This window comes from Heliconius melpomene, chromosome 3 (assembly GCF_056956725.1).
Source record: "Heliconius melpomene rosina isolate 202511_hmr_F chromosome 3, ASM5695672v1, whole genome shotgun sequence".
Lineage (NCBI taxonomy): Eukaryota > Metazoa > Arthropoda > Insecta > Lepidoptera > Nymphalidae > Heliconius > Heliconius melpomene.
The window spans coordinates 5,655,741-5,678,797 of NC_140391.1; the positions used below are offsets into that span (position 1 = coordinate 5,655,741).

Consider the following 23,057-nt stretch of genomic DNA (forward strand, 5'->3'; position numbering starts at 1 on the left):
AGGAACAGATGTGCAATTTGATTGTATTACACGTGTTTGTTAGATATCTAAAGGATTTACGAAAGTAAAATGTTTTACCTACTCGCCATCCCTGGAGGGAGTGAAATCTAGAAATTTATTCTTACCACGATTTTTGAACAAATTTATTAGATTCTCAGGTCGTATAAATCAACAGCAGGTTTTGTATTTCAATAAGAGAATCCTTTATAGAAGTCAAATATTTAAAAATATGCATGAAATGTTCAATGTTTCGTATTCTTTATCTAAATCACGGTAAATTTTTGGCATTCCTTCGAGAATAGAATCCGTAAGTATACTGCTAATACATACGTACTTCTCAACTGCGCTACAACGGTGTCGCCTTCTTTCACTTATTATTTCAGATTTGCTTGTTTTATTAGTAAGGTAGGCAGAGGGAACCTGAAAGCTTAGCGTTGAGACACTCCGTTCTCATTAAGGTACGTATGTTCCCCACTTCTAGAGTTTTGACACTAGATTCATCTGCCTATTGCTAATGTAATTATTTATTTTTATTTTTTAAATAACCAAAAACTAATTAAATAAAAAAATTACATAAGAATAAAACTTTTTGCAAGTAAAAAATATGAATTTACTATAAAAAAGAACGTCTTAGTATATTTTCAATTTACATAACATATATTTTTTTCATCTTTTTCAGTTAATTAATTAACTACTGAGTATAAAACAGATAGTCTATCCCCGTTTGTAGGGTATATAATTGTTCGACCTCTCTTTGCGCACCTTAGTACGTAAAAGGTGCGCGGGCGCAAGAAACAGTGCCGCAGTCGGCGTTGTTACGCTAATTTTCTTTTATATATAAATTTATGTGCGCTGTGTTGTGTTTGATAAGATAATCGAAAATAAAGGTAAGAAGTTTAATTAAAAAATTCTATTAAAACGAATTCATTCAATTAAATGTGATTTTTCAATATATATACATTTTTTATTTTGACGGAATTCGGAATTTGGAATTCTACGTAGTAATTTTTTATGTAAAAAAAATTAATAGAAATCTGTATACAATACCATAATAAAATATGCACATTTGTACAATAATTATAACTAAATAATTATATATGAACAATTTTATATTTTTCTTAGAATATATTTTATTAAAGTCACATTTATAGAATAACTTTTAAAAGTTAACTTTAAAGATACGATATATTATGTAATATACACACGTAGTTATTGTATCGATCGCCTATAGAAAAGGAAAGAAATATATTTGGTAACAGAAATTATTTTGAACTTAACACTAATACCTATTTAAATTTATTGCTATATAATAGTCTTTTTATTAACATATAATATTGAATTATTTTCTTACGTTAATTTGAATATGACAAAAAATATATTATTTATATATGTATATTTACTATGAAAATAATATTTCACTATCGAAGTTCACTACTCCAAAAATCACAAATTTTGTTATCATTTTTAAAATTCAAATACGTATATCAAATAAAGACTAATCTTAATATTTTTTTTAAATGTAAGAAATATTGTTAAAATACAGTATACTTTATACATATCAGTAACCAATTCTTATACCACTAACTAATAGAGAAATGTCGATTGCATTACCAAAGCATATTTATTTCTATAAACGTTCACACGCAGTTGTTAAAAGTGAAACCATAAAAAAAATTAAATTAGTATGCTTATCTGCCCAAAATATAAAACAAAGGACAAAATAAATTAGATAAGTAAATAAGACAGGACAAGGACAAAATAAATAAGATAAATAAATAAGACATAAATTGTCTTGAATCGTTTTAAATAATCTGAATTTTTTTTGTAGGTAATTTTAGTAGCACCATTAGTCAAGCCAAACTCTGTAAAATATTGTTGTAGTTAATTGTATAGTATTAAAAAAATAATAATCAGCGGAAAAGCGGAATTCTGGAGGCATTGCGTGTTGAGTGACGGAACTTAACGCCGCGCTTTGCCTCGACACCAGAGCGAAGAAATGGAAATATAAACGTAAATAAATATTTCACTTCCTCGAGTGGGGATCGAACTCACAACCGTCGCGTTACAGTCACACCCTTGTGCTTTCGCTGCGACGGCCTCCAAAAGCCAGCCTAAAAAAGATATAAAGTAGTGATATCTCACAATTATATCACTATTGAATATTCGACACAGTCAGGTTTACATTATTATTGGGCACAATGCTTCATTATTCTCTGTTCTCGCACGTTTTTCGTCTACACTGTTATTACGGCTGATATTGTACGATTACGGGCGATTGTGAAAGATTGTGTTTATTTATTATCCTTCAATAAACTACTTCCTATGCAATTTTCCTTGATTGTTTGTCTATTTAATAAATGATGGAGAGAAAAGAAAGTAGATCACAGGTTCGATTCTCAATCGCAACAAGTAATTGTGTAACTATATGCCTTTATACTTCTATAGGTATATGTATCTGTAGAGTTAACACTCTAATATGTTTTTACAAGCTGCCTAATCACAATAATTTCATGGTAGTGTTAATGTAATTAAATTTCAATGTTTAAGTTTAACTTAAATTCTGTTATAGAGTTACGGCTTTTTGCTAGAATTTTGAAATTTGTTCTGGAAAATGTCATTAATATTTTTATTTTTAGCTTCATGCATGTAACAAGGTTGGGTGGCAACCTAGTCTTAAAATATGCCGTACCCCAAAACCACTTAATTTTCGAGACAGTGAGTGTTGAACGGTGGAAATCAACCTCGAGCATTGTCTTGATATTAGAGTGAAGAAATGAATATAATTCAAAATTCATCCAACCGAGTGGGAATCGAACTCACAACCACTGCACCAAGACAGCCTCAATAACAATTTTTTTTAAAACACAGTATTATAACTTTCGGAAGTAATAAAATTATATATGAATCCAAAATTCATTATAATCTAAAACCAACAATATAACTAGAATAAGGTCAAAAATATTTAAATTTCGTAGAAAATTGATAAAATATGACCTTGAAATACCTACATTTATTTATTATGGTACTTATGCGGTAAACACTATATATGCACCATTAAAAGATTTGAACTCGAGGTCGATTGAATGTGATCATAAAATCCCACACTATTATTAAAATAAAGGTTAGCGTACTAAATTACTTTTGTATTCGATAATATGAGATTGTAGAGCATCGTACTATAAGATTCGAAATAAAATAAGGAAATACTTTCAATATGAGGTCGGTTTAAACTTTACTGCTTTCTTTGAACATGGTTAAAATTATATGCAATTTTATTAATATACTAATTTATATATTCAGGCCTAAAAAGAGAAAATATTTTTATTGTACATAGGAATACGATAAAAGTTTAAAAAGATTTTTTATTTGTGTACTTTAGTGTAGGTATATAGAAGAAATTTAATTTAAAAAGTTGCACCACTCAATACACTATGTCTCAAATTTTGGGTGGAAAGATGAGAATGGAGTGTTTGGACACTAGGTTCTCCATGCCTACTTTACTATGCGGAATAAAAAAGAAAAACTGGAAATAAAATGTTATTTTATGTCCTTACATAATTACATAAAATAACATAACATCAGAATGTTATGTTATTTTATGAAATTACTCCATAGTAATGTTAATATCCTGACAGTACCTTGTTAAGGAAATAAGAAAATTTGATTGATATTTTCCCACGCCATTTTCTACTTATGCCTATGTGGAACGTAACTATTTTAGTGCAATTATATTTCTTGTACTGTGTGGTATGCTTTTGGAATGCTATGATCATTTTATTCATATGAAAAGTACTTTATACATTCAGTAAAAAAATATGTATGACTTATTTTAGCATAAAGTTATTATTATAAAGAGTTTTAGAGTAGCTCATAATATTTTCATCTAATCTTTATGTAATGTCTTGTCTAGTTTTTAGTCCAGTATATATAAAACCACGAAATATGTATGTACTGTTGTTTTATGTATTACTATTTTAAATAAATATACCATATTGTGGTGGCGCAGTTTTATTTATATATCTTCGCTCTCCAGAATTCGGCAGAAAATAGGGAACGGAGTGTCTCAACACTAGGTTTCCTCTGCCTACCCTGCTGTGTGTGAGATACAGCGTGAAGCTGAAAAAAAATTATATTACAATTATGTAATTTTATACGACTTACATGTAATATAATGACTTAATTATGACGAGTTAATATTCAGTCAGTCATTCAGTCAAAGTTTTTATTGCACTTTGCATAAATAGAGACATTAACGCTTATTACATGTATTTTAACCAGATAAATGTCTTGAATAACTTGGCAATGTTTTTAAAATGTATTAGAGCAATTTATTTGACAGAATCGTTAACTAGGAATTATTTATTTCACGTTGTTGTACGCTGTCGAGATACATACGTAGGTATACGAAATAGGCCTTTCTAAAATAGAAATATTTTATTAACGCTTTGATATTTTCTTGCAAAATATATATTTTTAAAGTGGAATTTTTATTTACTACGTAGATTCTGTTACAACCTTTTAGATAAAACCGTCAGAATCAACATTTAACAGCTGATTTTTTATATCTATTATGGCCCAGTAGAGCATATAGATTGTAAGCGTGATAGTTGAGGGTTTAATGCCCATTCTCACTCTTCAAGACTGCAACTTAACTGGGCGGATATTTGAGAATGGAGTTTTTTGTCACCTAATTTTTCACCTACCTACTATGAGGAATAAAAAGTGAAGCTACAAAAGAATTTTTATATTACACAACCTGTTCCGTAACGAGTATTTATTAAAGTTTCAACTACATGAAGATTTTTTATCTCATTAAAAATTATATCGAGTCTTTCAAAACATCTTTCAGACATAACAGTAACGTGATAATTGAATAGTATACGTGTACGGTCAGCGCAATACTCTTTACTATGTAACATTTAACAGAAATTAACGTTCTGGTTAATGAAAGTAGAGCAAAGATTTAGTTCTGTTGTTTTTTTTGTTTTTAAAGAAATTACTTACATATATCTCAATATTTAGAGGACAAACATGTATGGAATTAATGTCTATTGAATGTAATGCAGGTTAGCTGCCAGCTAATGTAATAGATTGTACCATTGATTTTGAAAAGAGCAACTGTTGAGTTTCTTGCCGGCTCTTCTCAGCAGAACTGCCTTCCGAACCGGTGGTAGCTTTTTGTTTATATATTCATTCGACAATTCAAAAGTGCTTATAATAATTGCCTATTTGAATAAAGAATATTTTGAATTTGAATATGCATTTGTTTAAATATATTTTGTTATATTTTATACCAATAATACTTAATTTATGTCTTACTAATTGGAAATTTTATAATTAATATGGTGAATATTTGAAAAACTTGTAACTTTGATAAAAGTTAAATTTATTTTAAACTGGCGACCCACTTGCGTCTTCGCCCGCTTGATAGTGGATTATAAATATAATTATTAATTTACTAATCTGTATTAATGTTAAATCGTTTTCTAACAATAACATTATTTTAAAAACAATATTATTATAATCTTAATTAAGAAGTAAGTTTCAGCCAATTCGATAAAACAGTCATTTAAAGGAATTTTGATGAACAAAATTCTTTATAATGGTATTACTTTTTTATTTATATACCGATTGGAATAAAACAAATATAACACAAGATATACACAAGATTAACTTAAAAGTAAAGGATTTTATCATCCGGATCATTAACCGAATATCCCAACACTAGATTAAAATAAATATATAAAAATATATGTAACATATTATTAATATAAAAGTTTAAAGAGAAATCTGCGTAAAGGTTGAAGTATTTATTAGAAACATGTTTAAACATGTTTGATGCTCACACGAGCGTTTTACCTTTGACGTGAACTCAGTCATTTCATACTACATTAATGAAAATATGTATCTATTGTACCCTTTTGGTACTTGCCCTTTGTAAAATCTTCTTGACTTGATCTCATGACAGCTGAAAACAAAAAAAATATTCCATATCTTAATAAGAGTGAATTTACTTTGGCAAATACATTTTTAGTACATTATACTTTAAAAGTAAAATAGATAAATAAATTTATGTAATTTGTAGAAATTACAGGGTCTATAATATGAATTTGGAGTGGGTCATAATATTTATTTCTATAATTATTACGTTACATATAATAAGTCAATTTAATACACTTTTAAATGTTTAAACTAAGCGTGCGCTTTAAAATGTTTTTATTGATTTAAACAAATATAATAAAAGAATTGGCTTGCAAGTTAATTATATATATTTTTTAGATCGCTACACCTTTCCGTTATTATTTCTTATTGCATATTACAAAAACCAATTGCTTTGTGAAAACAACCACAATAGCCAAGGATTTTTAACTGACAGACAATCGGCAAAAACTAATTATCTATATCTTAATGGGTATTTCTAGCTTTCAACTTGCTTCAATACCTGTGACACTAATATTTATTGTATAACATTATTTTATTATTGAATAATTCAATATAATGGACCTGAAAAATGTCTTTATATATATTTTAATTTGAAAAAATATGTGGATATTTTATATTTTAAGAATTTGCGTTTTGTAAAATTAAGAAACTAGTGCAGAGTTGGATAGATTTACTATATACTCACAGATTACATATTTTATATAATTTAGTTTACGTAGACTAAAATAAAAAAAAATTAAAATCATTTTTTTTATGTATTCCTTCAGGAACTTCTCAATTAAAGAAAACTCAAAATTTATACAATGTATTATTTTTTATTGTGTAAATTCTAAAAAAAACAAAAACAGCTCTTCAACTTCCTTTAATAAATCCTCAAAACTGGTGAACATGTTAATTGTATTTATTAACATAAATTATTATTAATGAATAATTGAAAATAAAAAAAATGCAGTAGAAGATATGCAAATTTTCTTCTGATAATTGCACCACTTTAATCAATTTGGGTAACAATTTTCATAATATGCATTAACGAATTTTTGAAAATGTTAGAGTACATTTTACAAAATGCTTGCGTTTTTCATTTCACTGTTAAGAATTGCTTTAAGTTAATAATTAATTAAATTCTTAAACGAAGTCACTTATCTATATAACGCCATTTTATAGCATTAATTATCCATAAGAACCCAATCATATAGGAGTAAAAGGAGTATACTATTTCACTCTGCATTTATAAAAAAATAAATAAATGTAAAATAATTTGAATTATCATAAAACAGTTTTTATTTGTGGAATTTATTTGGTCGATTTGAATTATGTAATTTATGCATATCTCAAATACTTTATTTAAAAAGAGAAATTAGATATTTAATATTTTTATTTCTATGGTCCGATGTCGAGTTCCGCCACTCTACACGCAATGAATCCAGAATTCGGTAGAAAGCGGAATGTATCAACATTAGACTCCCTCTACCTACTCAGCTACACACGGGATACAGCGTGAAGGAGAAAGAAAGGAAGAAGATATAGAAATACTGATTCTCTTATAGAGACAACTATTTTTGCCTCGATTTTAAAAAGTAATGCGCATAATATTGTTATATCATTAAATTTCTCAATAAAAATCAAAATTTGGTTATTTTTAGTAAAAAAAATTATATAATGTTTATTACGAAGAAACGACTGCGTTCCGAATTAAGAGTAAAAGTAATCTTTACCATAAAATTAAAGCTTACTTTCTTAACTGACCTTGCTCTACTGTTACCATGTTTGTAATAAGCGTTCTTGTTTTCGTTGCTTGAGTAATTCTAGAGTACCATTGTGGCACCACTGACATGGAAACCAACATATTTTGTTTTCTTCATATCTTTTTGATCTCAAGAGGCTGATGAAATTCATAGAAAAAAATAAATATGAACCTCTTGAGGTCTGTGCTAGTGCTCTGGGCAGTTTAGTTATGCGTACTCTACTTGTCCAAATTCTTATACAGTTTTTATAACTTTGGTCTTTAACATCTCTTTAGGGATTATAAAGTTCTGCTAGCCAAAAAAGGATATCTAGGGTTTTTTTACATAGAAAATATAGTTCTTTCTATAATTTTCTCAGTGTACGTAACGAGATATGGGACAGATAAACAAAAAAATTCATGCAATGAAAAAATCGGCAGGGAACCTAATGCTAAGACACTCCGTTTTCGATTTTCAGCCAAATTTCAAACTCATCGCAGCATTTTACCTTGTTACAAGAGCTAAGAAATGAAAATATTAATAAACAACAATTCATATCATCGAGTGAGAATCGAACCCACACCCATCACGCTTACATCACACGCTTACGCCACTGCTCTACGACGGCCTTATTAACATTATTTAATTGAGATTATATTACAGAAAATTGACCAAGATATTGCATACAAAAGTTTATTTTAGTAACAAATGTTCCCAAAATGTAAATACAATGTTGAAAGTATTCCGCAAAATACCTTTATCGAGCCCGTTATTATTACGATGAAATTAATTTTCATTCATAACGCTTTATGTAACTGTTTAAATAACCAGTTATTCGAGTTCGAATAAACTTGATCTACATTTGGACATGTGCCTATTGAAATTTTTTAACTTATTTTAATTTAAGACTTTCTCTAAATTCTTAATTACATATTTTCTATATTACATAACTGTATTACGTATATAATTTTATAGTGAATATATTTAGAAATGTACAATTTTTTTATTTTTTTTTTGCAACTTCTATTAAGAAATATTAAATTAATTTAATTAAGCTCGACTCCCTGAGTACTTTAAAGAATCTTATATCATTTAACAAGTAACTATATTTTCTATATTAAGAAAGTAATTTAATATTTCCTTTTTTAGTAAGTAAAAGATAATATATAGATCATTTTTTATCTTGAATGTAGCCCTACATTGTTGCACGATTTCTCAGAATGGACCTTGGCACCATAAAACTAATGGGAAAAATGACATAAACTTAACTCAACCGGCGTCACGTGCTCGTTACATTCACTAACCATTATTGCATATGAGTTCTTTTGAAATGGTATTTTACACTGGTATAATGAGATACGCTTTTAATTTTTTCTAAAAAATATATCCTTTTATAGATAGATATATTTAATTTTGACTTTATTTTTTAAGTCATCTTTTTATAAATAGGTTTTTTTTAGGTAAAATTATTTTTTTGGTAATAATTCTAGGATGGCCACATTATTGTGGGGTGGGCCCAACCTACCCAACCCCACCATTCCTGTCGTTTATAGTCAGTCATAAATGCCGCTTTATATTTACTCTTTAGCTTCTTCTAAGAAATTAAATGTTAACATAAAGGTTATGTTTAAATACTAAATGTAATCATGATAAATAAGTACCGTTGAGGCCGTCATGGCGCAGGGGCACAAGCGCTTAATTGTAACGCGGTTACAGGATCGATCCCCACTTGGAGGAATTGATTATGAATTATTAATATTTTCATTCTTCGCTGTGGTACCAAAAATAGATTTAAAAATAATCTGATATGGTCTGTGTGCGTTGTATATATGAATATTTAGAATATCAAAATTATAACAAGCATTATCATTGTACAAAATAAAAAAAAAACACTTATAAAATTTACAGTAATTAAAATTTGACATCAAAATTAAAGAATCTCTTTTATTATTATAGCACTCAATTAAATTGTTCACGTAATAAGGTGTATTATAATATTACAGTAAATTAGTTATTACAAATAATAATAACGTTTATGTAATAACAATTTACAAGAGAAGAAGGGCACATTCGGTTGGATATTGCATTTGAAATATTTAACTTTCAAAATATGATAAAAAGTATAATAATTTGAATTTGCGCCTTTTAGGAGGCTTGCGCGGTTTATTTAGACATTGACAAAATTAAAAATAATAATAACAAAAAATTAGATTAATCTAGAGTTAAACGGGAGCAGAGGATCCGTTCCTGATTTACCCAATCTTTACAATGTTAACTATAAGAAAAGTTCGTGATAAAATTAAACTTGCAATGTCGTCAAGTGTGAAGCTATAATTAAACTCATTGAATTATTTAATAATAAGTATAATTAAGCAGAATTAATTTTAGTTAGTTATCTTATATGAGATCGTTAATTTTATTGCAATGAAATATACATAAGTAATGTGTAAGACACGTACAACTCGATGGTATCTGCATTAATTAGTCTTTAAATTAAAGATAATAATATAATATAAGTTTTTGAAGTTTTAGTAGAAAAATAATAAGAGTACATTTTAAAGACGCGCGCGCACACCGTCACGAAAAACCGACACCATGAAATTAGGTACAAATGACATAATGTCAACATTTAAGTTCTTTTAATTATATATAAATATTTTTTGTGGTATTTAAATAAAATATATATAAATAGATAACGCGTTATAAAATCTTGCTTACTCGTTATTAATTTCTTTTTAGGTTAGATATTACGTACCGAAATCATCACGTCGAGAAAGTTTATACTGCAGATGCTCTCTAACGGGTTACTTAAGACCTAGGAAGTGCTCCAAGCATTCAATTATAGGACCTAGATATGTTACCTAGGATAGCTTGTATCACCTTAGGTCATTTGTAACGCACCATTATGAAGATATTCTTCCGTCATGATATGTGTTCCACATGTTGCTAAGCATATGGTTAAACTATCTTATATAAACTACGATAAGGGAGAAAGTAGGCCGTCGTGGCGCCGGCCAAGGGTGTAACTGTAACGCGACGGTTGTGAGTTCGATTCCCACTCGAGGAAGTGAAATATATATTTACGTTTACTTTTCCATTTCTTCGCTCTGGTGTTGAGGCAAAAAGCGCGGCGTTGAGTTCTGCCACTTAACACGCTATGCCTCCAGAATTCGGCAGATAGTGGAGAACGGAGTGTCTTAACACTAGGTTTCCTCTGCCTACCCTGCTGTATGCGGGATACAGCGTGAAGCTGAAAAAAAATAATAATAAATAAAGTATTGATGCATTAAATCGAATATAATATTGATTATTTATATTTGGAAAACTATTAAAAATACAATGCTTTTCATTAGTTTCACGTTTTGGCCCGCATAGCAGTCTTTCACGTTTCGCACGAATTCGAGACATTGCCTTTTGGGTGGTGGAATCCAACGAAACACTTTGGCCTAAGCATTTATTAAAGAGAAATATAAAGAATTGATTCCCTGAGTGGGAATCAAACTCGCAACTTTGTAGATGTTATCCCACTGAGCCATATTGGTTTTGTTTCGTTTTAATTTAAGGATAGATATTTTATTATGTTATTATTATTATAGTTCAGCCAGCATTGCCAGGGTTACAATAAGGAAATAATTTTATCTATCTAATCTTCTTCTCCATCTAGAGGTGTCGGCCTCATTCGATTTTCCTGCGGATATTTGTCGCTGAACCTGCTTTGATGTAACCAAAATTGTTTTCCGCTCTCTAAAAAGTGAATGAAAAATGGCTTTCTAAGAACTTATTTATATATTCTCTTTTTTTAGGAAAACGTAATACAATATCGATTATAGCTTTATGTTAACAATAGAACAAAAATGTACCTTTATTTTTTTTATTATGATAATACTAAAACAATATATACGCAAAACCTACATGCTCTAAATACTTATTGACATTAATTAAATATTTAAATGTTTTTTATTATTTAAATAATAAATTAACATCGTCGATTCCATTCTTGTTTCCCATATGTTGAAATGGGAAACTTGAAATTTTCGTAAAACTTTACAGCCCTAAATCATTAGGCTTTATGCTTATATTACTTAAATAAGTCATATAAATGGTACCAAATACCAAAAAACTTTTTGAAATTGAGACTTATGGGGAGAAAATGTACAGAAATACCTGTCTTATTAACTTTATATCAATGTCGAGACAAGACCGAGACACTCAAATAATGAGGGTTGATAGATTTTTGTTATCCAAAAATATTTTTTGAAACAGTAATTGAAAAATACTTATCCCAATATGAAACATCTTCATTGAAATGACAGATTCTCACAGAATTGTGTGACATTTTGGAACATATCACACTCGAATATCTTTTATTATTTAGGGAGTAAATGTTTCACTACGATTTTCGATTAATATAATTTTACAAGTAAAAGTCAAGAGGTTGAGATGTCGATTTCAGCCCTTTTTGTTTTATTATTTATATATGTGAATCTAATTGATAGTTAAGCACATTTAAAGATACAAAGATGATTTTGTACTTTTAAGATGTGCCCCAATAATTAAATAATTTCTACTGTTAATACAACCAGAATATCTCCAGAACTCTGGGGAAGATGGGGAACGGAGTGTGTTAACACTAGTTCCCCTTTGCCTTTGTGCGGGAATGTGAAGTGGAAAAAAATTGTTATCAATAAAAATGGCCAACATTCTTTTGCTGATTTCACTGGATGTTATTAAATAAAGAATTTTAAAACAAAATATTCTACCAAAATTGAAGACACTTAGAAATTTCCCTGTAATCATTTCTGTTTTATCTTTACAAGGACAGCCAGCCAGTTGTAAATCTTCAAAACATAAAATTAAACTTTCCGCCATCTGTAAGCACCAATAAAAAATATGCTAAATTTTAAAATAAAGAAGGTGTCTTCTTTCCTCTTCTCTTCCTCCTGGCATTAATCCCGGCTATTGCCAGGGTCTGCCTTCCTACTCAACCTACTCCACTTTGCACGGTCCTTTGCGTGGTGTATAAGAAAATATAAAAAAACGAGGCGAGGGTATTTTTAATCAGAGAATAAAAGAAAGGTCATCTCAACAATCGTCTGCTTGCCTACGCCTGCATTGTCGACTACTTTTTGCGATTCTTTGTCACGCTGTCATTACCACTGACCATTTGATAAAGGCCTTTATATAATTGAAGACAACGAGCAATAAACGTTATGACATTAGCAAAAAATAAAAAATATTTTATTTTTTACTTTGATTTCTGTGAATATATTATTTATTTATTAAAAAATATATAATAATATTATGAATTTTCATTCCAAAGGGTTTTATTAGATGTCAGCTAAACGTACAAAGCGGGCGTGTGTTACTTTATTGTGTTAAAACTGGTATAACAGCCAGTGTTGCCAGATTTTATTCCGGGGAAAAATGGAATTTTAAAACATTTTAAGTTAAAATGTGAGACTATTTCATGTTATAAATAGTTTTTATTACTTTTCCATTTATTTAAGTTTTAAATAAAGTTTTCAATTGTGATAGGAGAAGGAGAATAACATGTATTCAATGGAAGTACGGGTTTACCGTGTCGTATTACTTAGGAATACTAATGTTTATTTATGATTGTATGAAATTGTTAGTAATTAATTAAAGGAATAAAGTAATAAAGAAAGATGTCTTATAGTAGTGCCAATAATCCTTAAAAACGGGAATACGAGTATATCGATCCCGTTCGGTACATTTAATTTTGAGGTAAAAATCAAAAATGGGAAATCTGGTAACGCTGATGGCAGCTCTAAATTTTTTTTTAAGCTTCTTGCTGTGCCCCATGTGTGTGAGTAGACGGAAGCCTGGGAAAGTAGTGTTAAGACACTCTGTTGTGAAGACACTTCCGTATAATACTCTTAATATAAAAATATCATTATAAACATGTAAAATATTTAGGTATAATTGTGTTTTACATTACATAGATCAAATAGACACTAGATGAGGAGCTTATCGAGCAAATCTTTGAATATTCAAAGTAAAATAGAATATAATGAAAATAGGGACAACAGATCGTGCTCCTCTTTGAATTATATCAATAGCTAAAGCTGGCGATCACTTTATGAAATGAAGGTATTAGATATAAAAAAAATATTATTGAAATATATGTACGTATTTGGAATAAGATACAACGCTGTATCCACACAAAGCTGGTAGGCACGAGGAACCCGGGAAGTTAGTGTTAAGATATTCTGTTCCCCATTTAGACTTCCATCCTCCCTCCTTCTCCCACCTTCCGCTGAATTCTTGTTACATTGCGTGTGAAGAGGCGGATCTTTACAGTCGGTCTGATTACCAGAGCGAAAAAATGAATATTAAATATTTCGTTCCCTCGAGCGGGAATCGAACCCACTACCGTTGCGTTTACTTAACTAAACTTGACTAATTTCAAAAAACTATTTGCTATTATTGTATAGAATAACTTATTAGCTATATAGCTTTATTTTGCAGAACGTACAAATTTTTTTTTATATTTATAAAGTCCAACACAATTTTCAATCATAGAATTTTTGTTGATAATATATTTTATACAATTCTCTCTGATCTATCGCGAAAATTGCTACTTCTATTGAACATTGAATTCGTGACTTCTTTCATTGGGAGCTTACTTCGTAGATATAGACTAGGACATAGATCTATTGGTACCATACTAATTATTTTTTATCAAATATAATATAATATTTTTTTTTACTTTTCTTCTATTAAGTTCATCTATATATGGGTCATAATCAGAAAAGTGGACATTTTCGAATTCGTAACGTAACTGATAAGTAACAACACTGATAATCTTTGTTACGAAACTGATGTCATAAGGCATTATACACAACAAAATAAGAATATTATATCAATAAAACCATTGTTGTTTTTATTTAATGAGAAACAAATGAAAACTTTAAAGATTCAATCGTTGATTTAACAGATTATAAATGTAAGAAAACAACAAAGTGACAATATTAACAATATAATAATGCTAGTTCGTTACGTAATAAACTTATATTTCTAAAGATCACAAAGTTAATGATAAAATTAAATCCACTTTAAAATATATCAAAATTTGAGTTGTTATCGCTGGAATTAAGTTTAATTCTTTGTAAGTGTTTATTCCACATATCTTCATATTTAATAGGATTGGTCTGTTTAAGACGTTCTCTATATCTTTTATGTGTTTCAGCATTTGACATAGGAGCCATGACGCTTACTGAAAATAAAAAAATATTTATCAAAAAATAATAATCACAAAATCACAACTAATTTCAGGAAGAATAAAAAAATATTTTTAACTAAATCGGTTCAGCTGTTTCTGAGATTAGCGTGCACAAACACATAGACAAACAAGCAAACAAGCAAAAAACTTAAAAATCATTATTTTTGGTTACTTTACGTTATGAAAAGTCACTAACAGTTTTTTTCAGATGCCAGCAATTCTTTTTTCTTATATACATATCTTCCATATACAAGCACCGGCTCGATACAATTTTATTATAAACATATATAAGAAAACATTGGTACCGTAATTGTGAACTAGGCTTCATATATTCTCACTTTCGTTACGTAACGAAATATAACGAAATTGAGAATGAAATCTGAGAAATTCTAACCTTTTTAAATATTTGCTCATAAGCCACGTGTTGCATGTGCAAGCACTGAAGTTCTTTTTTGAGATTTTGTAAAAAGAAGCAAATAACATAAACAAGAAAACGAAATTATAGAATACTTACCAAAATAAAAGCCGTTTATAACCCTGAGATGTAATTTCACGCATTCCCTCTAAAACATTTGAACCCCTCAACTGCTGCGAGAACACTACTTGTTGTAGCTACGACAGCATTCACTTTTAGAATTACGGTGCCACAACAAAAAATAATATTAAACACCATCGAAAATAATTGCATTCATAATTTAATTGTACGTTATTAACCCTGAGTAACAAAAAAACAATATTTTGGGACAAATTTACTTAACTAATATATATTAATTATTAAATTATCTATCAATAAAAATAGTTCTATTTGATATTATGCATAAAGTAAAGTAATATAAACATATCTGAAATCAAATAAAACCATAAATATTCGTAACAAATCAATTCTTAAAAAGTAAAGTGGTGAATGGGACACGAAAAATTGTATGGAAGCATTTTGAAAGGTTTTTTGCAACTAACAAAAAATACTATTATTTGCCATAATACATTTAAAATATTACAAAAATCTTTAAGTTAATAAGTAAATTTATCTTAAATGGCAAAATATTTAAATTATCTTTAAAATTGTATTTTTAAAACGCATTCAAAGTAGCGGGACAAGAAAAGACACAAAATGTACACTTTTTCTGATTATGACCCATATATAAAAGGACTTGTCCTCACTGACTGAGGTAAGACGCACGCACAGCCGTAACCGCTGTGCGTAGAAACGTGAAATTTAGACAGATGTTTATCTTCATAATCTGGACATCCACTAAGAAGGGATTTTAAAAAAAAATACCCTAAATGGTTTGAAAGTTTGTATGGAAAAATCTTTAAATTGGCACCGATTTTTACAAATTTTATATTCAGACTCTTAAAAATATTTCATTGAACACGTGTTCATGATTTATTAGATATTTATGATTTTTTTTATAATATTTTATTTGATAAATTCACCCCTAAGAATGCAAATAATGCAGACAAAGCTAGGTGCGCCAGCTAGTCATTATATAATAAGCGACACAATGCGATATTTTGCATATCTGTACAAGTATACAATAAAGATCGCACTCTACTTGTTAAACTGGTTTCCGTGCAACTTTCGCAGTTATATAAATTGTTTTGTTTTCCTTTTTAAATATATTTTTATACTCTATGGCACAGATGTCTTATTTCAAAAACTATATTCAAAGTATAGCGGGTTTGAAACTAACATAAGATTATATATCAATTAAAAATTATAAAGCTGAAGTGATGCAATGGGCCTGCGTCTGGCTTAACACTAGGTTCCCTCTGCCTACCCTGCTGTGTGCGGGATACAGCGTGAAGCTGATTTATTTATTTATATTAATAATTAATAAGTCTATATTAATAAATTTTATTTAAACTTCACCAAGCTTAACAAACGTAAACATTAAATTTCTGCTCTACTATACTTTCGTTTATATTGAGCAACTAGTTCATTGACCACTGTCTTAGTGACACACTTCGTATATAGGAATTTCAATTGAATTCCTTTCTTCATGTTGTGAAGTATTAAAAGTAATCTCATACTTTATATTTTTTAGAACAAAAACATAAGATAGCGTGTGTATAACTTATTTGCTGCAAGCGTTTATTACGCTATTGCAGTTAATAATCATTTAATGAAATTATATACATACATGTTATTATACCGTCAAGACATGATAAATTAACTTAAAAATTTAGCATTGAATGTAAAAGGCTAATATTAAATTTTATTTATTTAAATGCATAATGATTAGTGTTAAATCTACTTATTTAAAAAAAATCAGCTTCAGTCTGTATCTCTCTCACAGAAAAGTATGTAGTGGAAAACCTAGAGGATATCTAATGTTAAGACATGTCCACTTCTCACGGATTTCAAGAGGCATTGCGTGTTGAGTAGCGTAACTCAACGCCGTGCTTTGCCTCCACCAAACGAAAAAAATGAAAATATTACATTAATTTTCCTTGTAGGGATCGAATCCACAACCTGCTTGTCTGGCCTACTTACTTATTCTTATGAATATAATTAAAAACGATAATTAAGAAATTTATTGAATAACTAGCAGACCCGCGAACTTCGTATCGCCTAACAGTCGTTTTTTTTTTAAATATGTATACTGCTATTCGCGACACCGGGTCAGCTAGTAAGATAAAAAAAATAAAAACTTAAATCATTTCTAATTCTTATAATATTCATTAAAAATGATAATAAAAATAACAATTTCTGATATCTTATTATGATGCCTACTTATTATATTTTATTTTATTTTTACTTATTTTAAATTCAGTTTCATTTTCATTATAGTACTTTATGGTACACGTTATTTTTTGTTTGGTTATCTGGCGCGTAAACAAACAGAGCAGATGGTTTTCCAACACGGGAACAGACACGGGAACATACAACAAACCATGCGAGAAACATGAGTTTTCTATATTAATACCACAAACACTTAATAACTGCCCCTGGGATTTGTTTATAGTCATTGCGAAAGCAAGCCGTACTGGAAACTGTAGTCTTTTAAGCTCGAATGGTATGTCAGTCGAAATCGTTGGGATGCGGGGTATCAAAACGTCTTCTCCTTTATATTTTTCTTTCAATATGATTGCTTCTATTACGTTATTCATTATTTTTTTATCGCTAATCGTGTGCCGTTACAAAGTTTCAGTTGATAAATATATTTAATTGAATATTGTGAGGCGACAATCCTGGCAAATCAAGTGAATTTAAAAATTCCGGTGGACAGTTCACGACATCATCTTCTTAGTTGGTGTATCAACTGACTTATGGGTCCTTATTTTGTCAGGAATGCCATCTTGAAAATTTATATTTAATTCATTTACATCAGTGTGTTAGAAAGCCAGTAAAGCTCTTTCGCTCAACCAATTATGGAATAAATAATCAGCAACATTTCAGCAACATTTGGAAGCACTTTATGAATGAGTTCATCTTTTGATTACGTTAACTGACAAAAACTATCAGGAAAGGTGATGAAGCCAGTCAGCGCATATATAGGAAGTTTGCCATTACCGATATCAATGAGTTGTTTAGAGAATATGTCTCCAGATTGATCATTTTGCAACATGACACGCATATTCTTGATTAAATGTAATACTTTGACATGTTTCCACAATTTCGAGGACTTTAAACATGAATTCAGTTCATCAGGTTATATTGAACGTGGAACCACTGGCAATCCTCCTCCTTATAATAAAATCATTGCGCCACCAAATTGATTGGCAAACTGAGTTTTTACAATAACCTTACAATATTGGCAAGCTGAGTTTATAAATCCAATAGCAACACAGCTGTAGGCACTGCTGGCATCAATTGATATATCGTAACAAAAAGCAGCTCGATTCAAATTTGCACCATTATCAGTCAACTATCGTGCTCACGTTCATTGCAATCTTCACATTTTGGGAGTACGATTAGATTCTTTTGCCTAAATTTGTCCACCGCCTTATAGAAGGCATGTTTACAAATACACAACACTTTATTAATATCATAGAAATTTGTGGCTTTTAGATTTAATAATAAAGATGCACAATGAGACGTCTAAATTTCAAGTGACATCTTACCATAGAAATATTGACAAATATTGACATTAATAGACTGAGATCCCAGGACCCCCAGACCTACATCATTTTAGCAAAGTTGAAATTTTGAGGATCGATAGTCTAATATATAGTTAAGACTGACGCATACTCTCTAACTTAAAAAACTTTCAGAGATAGTGCCAACTTAAAACACACTTCCAGTTGCGTTAAAGTAGAAAGTCTCTTTTTTTTCATTTATTTATGTACCACACAAGAAAGAAAGTACAGAAAACTTATGACAATAGAAAAAAATGTGTACAATGGATAACTTATCTCTAATAGAGATCTCTACCAGAAATCCTTGAATGTAGGGGATGGTAAAAGAAATGATTCGGGTGCGGTATTTTAATATAATATTAATAATAATAATAATAAAGCTACATACAAATATACATAAAATTAATCAATATTACTATACCTACATAAATATATAAAATGACATAAAAGAGTTGAAACAGAAAAAGAAAATTAATAAAAAAAAGACAAAGCGACTATTAAAGATTCTAATTGAGATTAAGAAATGTTGTTTTAATTTAATTTTAATAGTATTTAGAAAGGGATTGCCCGACAGTATAGAGTTAGGTAGTGAGTTCCATAAGCGCACTGCTTGAACTGAGAAGGATTTTCCATAGAAAGAGGTATTAAATATAGGGCACTCAAGCTTTCTTAGAGTTACACATGAGCGTACAGGTCTTTCACTTGGAAGTGTCAATTGAAAACGCTCCCTTAAGTAAGGAAGAGACTTTTTATATATGTTTTAAAGTAAAAAATGTATATTTCACATTCTTTCACGTGGACCTTTACTTCTGCCACACGTCATAAACGTTCTTTAAAACTAGGGCAAATTACATTAAAGTAAATCGAAAATTTTAAATATATTATTTACGGACTATTTCAAGACCCCTCTAGCCCCAGACCCTAAGCAACCAAATCAATCCGATGGCTTTATCATTTTCCCAGAAAGAGATATACCGTTATTTTTCTCTACCTCTGAAAGAATCCCATTTTCAAGTTAGTGAGTAAGCATACTGTCTTAACTACATGTAAGACTAATAGTCCTCAAAATTTCACCTTTGCTAAATTGACGTCGGTCTGGCAGCTCTGGGTTCTTGGGCTATAATATTTATACGATACTAATGTCACTCAATTGTTTTGCCTTCAGGAATCCAGCTACTAACATTTAAACTTTATAGTTGGGTATTAAAGTCCAAATTGACTTTTAAGTATATATTAATATATTAATACGAATCTTTTGTATGTGAATATAGAAAAATCATGTTTTTGGACCTTTTCTGGTAATTTTTTAAATTTTTCTCTCCGTTAGAACCATCCTCGTACTTCAAGGAATATTATAAAAAAAATAGCGAAATCGGTACAGCTGCTCTCGAGATTTGCGCTTAGTAACACATTCAGCGATTAATTTTTATAAAAAAGAAGATATTTCGTATATTTTTTTGATATTATAAAATTACTTTTGCCTCGTTCCAGAGTGAGATAATGAAAATATTAAATAATTCATTTCTTCGAGCAGGAATCGAACCCAGAACCTGTCGTGTTTATAGTCGCGTGCTTGTGTCACTGCGCCACTTTTTTCTGTGATACACATATATGTTACCGATTTGTGGATTTTCTTTTTAAATTTTATTTAATTTGTATATATTTTCTTAATAAATTTGCTTAAATTTATATCATTTGGTGTTAAACCATTTCAAATAATAATTATAGTATTACGTAAACGTCAAAACAAATGTTTATTACGTAGAGTAATTTATTTTAAGACGACTGACGAATTATATGTTATAAAGTTTAGCTGGGTGACTGGGGTTCCACATTGGATCCATTTTTTTTATGTCAACTGAAAATGCTCATCTTGTTCAATAACTTTTTCTAAAGCGTTGTATTGATATCTCTTATAGATTAGGCGGGCTGCTAGGGTCTCACATCAGGTATTCGGGCTATCAAAATAAATTATAGCCTATATGTAGGCGAAGACTAATAGCTATGCAACAAAAGAAGTTTCATTTAAATCTCCAGTCCAGTAGTTTTTGAGTTAAAAAGCCACAACAGACAGACAGACAGACAAGAATTCCAAAAATCATATTTTTACCTTCTATTAGTTGTATTGAGTCCCCCTGACGTGTTTTTTTTAGTTTATATTCAATGTACAGATTTTACCCTCTTTACAGTTTTATTATATATATAGATTATTATTAGCTTCTTATTAAGTTGCAATTTACAAGGGCTTTTTTTTATATGTATATATGTTTTTTGTAAGAAAACAAGTAATTAATTACAATGTCTTAATGAATAAGTTTCCCAGCAAAAGTTGCGGTAACAAAGGTGCAGGGCGTGGACATTTTGGTGCAGAGGCCGGCAATGACCTTTCTGTCTCACGATCTCGATTTATTACATGTTTGTTTAGCAGTCCAAATTCCATATAATAGAATTGTATCTAGTATGTTTGTTTTTAGATTACTATAGAATAGACCCGATTATTTAAGTACAGATATTAAAATTATATTTATTTCAATAATGCACCTATTTACATATAAACGTGACAGGTTATGGGTTCGATTCCTACTCGAGGAAATTAAATATTTGATATTTTCATGTCCTTGCTCTAAGAAAGTGACTGTGTGACTCTCGTGAAGCATTGAGCTCCTAATGGTTCCAGAATTCAACGGGAAATAGGGAATGAAAGTGTCGTAATGGGAACGGAGTGTCCCAACATTTAACTATTATTATATATATAATTTAGGTACCCAGGTTTTCTTTGCCTACCATGCTTTGTGGGCACAACATGAGAAAAAATTAAATATTTGATATTTTCATGTCCTTGCTCTAAGAAAGTGACTGTGTGACTCTCGTGAAGCATTGAGCTCCTAATGGTTCCAGAATTCAACGGGAAATAGGGAATGAAAGTGTCGTAATGGGAACGGAGTGTCCCAACATTTAACTATTATTATATATATAATTTAGGTACCCAGGTTTTCTTTGCCTACCATGCTTTGTGGGCACAACATGAGAAAAAATATAACAATAAGCGAACATTCATATATACCCAATTTATCATTGTTTGATTAATTTATCAAACTATTTTTCGTATAGGTTAAGAAAAAGCACTATCACTATTATTATATTACATTTTTTTTTTGCGTCAAACCTTTTTTGTATATAAAGGTCGTTATTATTATTGTGTGTACTTTATAAATTCAATAGAAACAAAAAGCAAAAATACATAAACATTGCTAAATCAAATTTGAATAGTGGCCGAAAATAGATCCACGTCAGATAAAAACTACCAAAAGCAAGTTACAAACTAAAATATAAAGCCAGTACACTTTTCAGCATAATATAAATAACTCTGTTAATACAAAATTTCAAATATTTTTAATATTAAACGTAAGAAAATTTTTGTGTTAGCATGTTAATGTAGATATTATGAAAAATTCTAAGATGTTCTTATAAAATATAATAACAAATTTTATCTGCCTGTGTTGAGAATACAAAGGAGAAGGTAGACTTTGGGTCTAGTTTGCAAGTAAAAAGCAACATGCTTTTATTATGCTCTCTTACATTTTTAAAGAAAAGAACTAAAAATATTTCGCAACGTACATAAATTGCACACAAAGTTAAAAAAATAAATTAAAAATCAAATCAAATCAGCTTCACGCTAGTGTTAAGACACTCCGTTCCCCACTTTCTGGCGAATTTTGGAGGCATTGCGTGTTGAGCGAAGAAATGGAAATATAAACGTAAATAAATATTTCACTTCCTCGAGTGGGGATCGAACCCATAACCGTCGCATTAGTCACACCCTTTTGGCGCTGTGCCACGACATTAAGTTTAGTTATACATTTCAAGTTTTTTCTATATATTATTAAAATTTTCTAAATATAAATAATAATAGCTTCAAGCATTTATCTCATTTCCTTTGATGTTCCGATTTTAAACAACAAAGTAAGAAGCATTAGGTATATCTATTTACATAACATTTACATAATAATAAAGCGGAAGAGTTTGTTTGTTTGTTTGTTTGAACGCTAAGATCTCTGGATCTA

General features: G+C 29.6%; 1 protein-coding gene across 2 annotated transcripts in view; it reads left to right on the forward strand.

The window, feature by feature from the left end:
• The first annotated feature begins 756 nt into the window (after window positions 1-756).
• Window positions 757-23,057, forward strand: part of Pxd (Peroxidase) — a 56,395-nt gene continuing 34,094 nt past the window's right edge. For both annotated transcript variants that reach the window (XM_085207451.1, XM_085207452.1), the window contains exon 1: window positions 757-887. The gene's annotated coding sequence lies outside the window, so the exon portion shown is untranslated. The remainder of the gene's footprint in view (window positions 888-23,057) is intronic.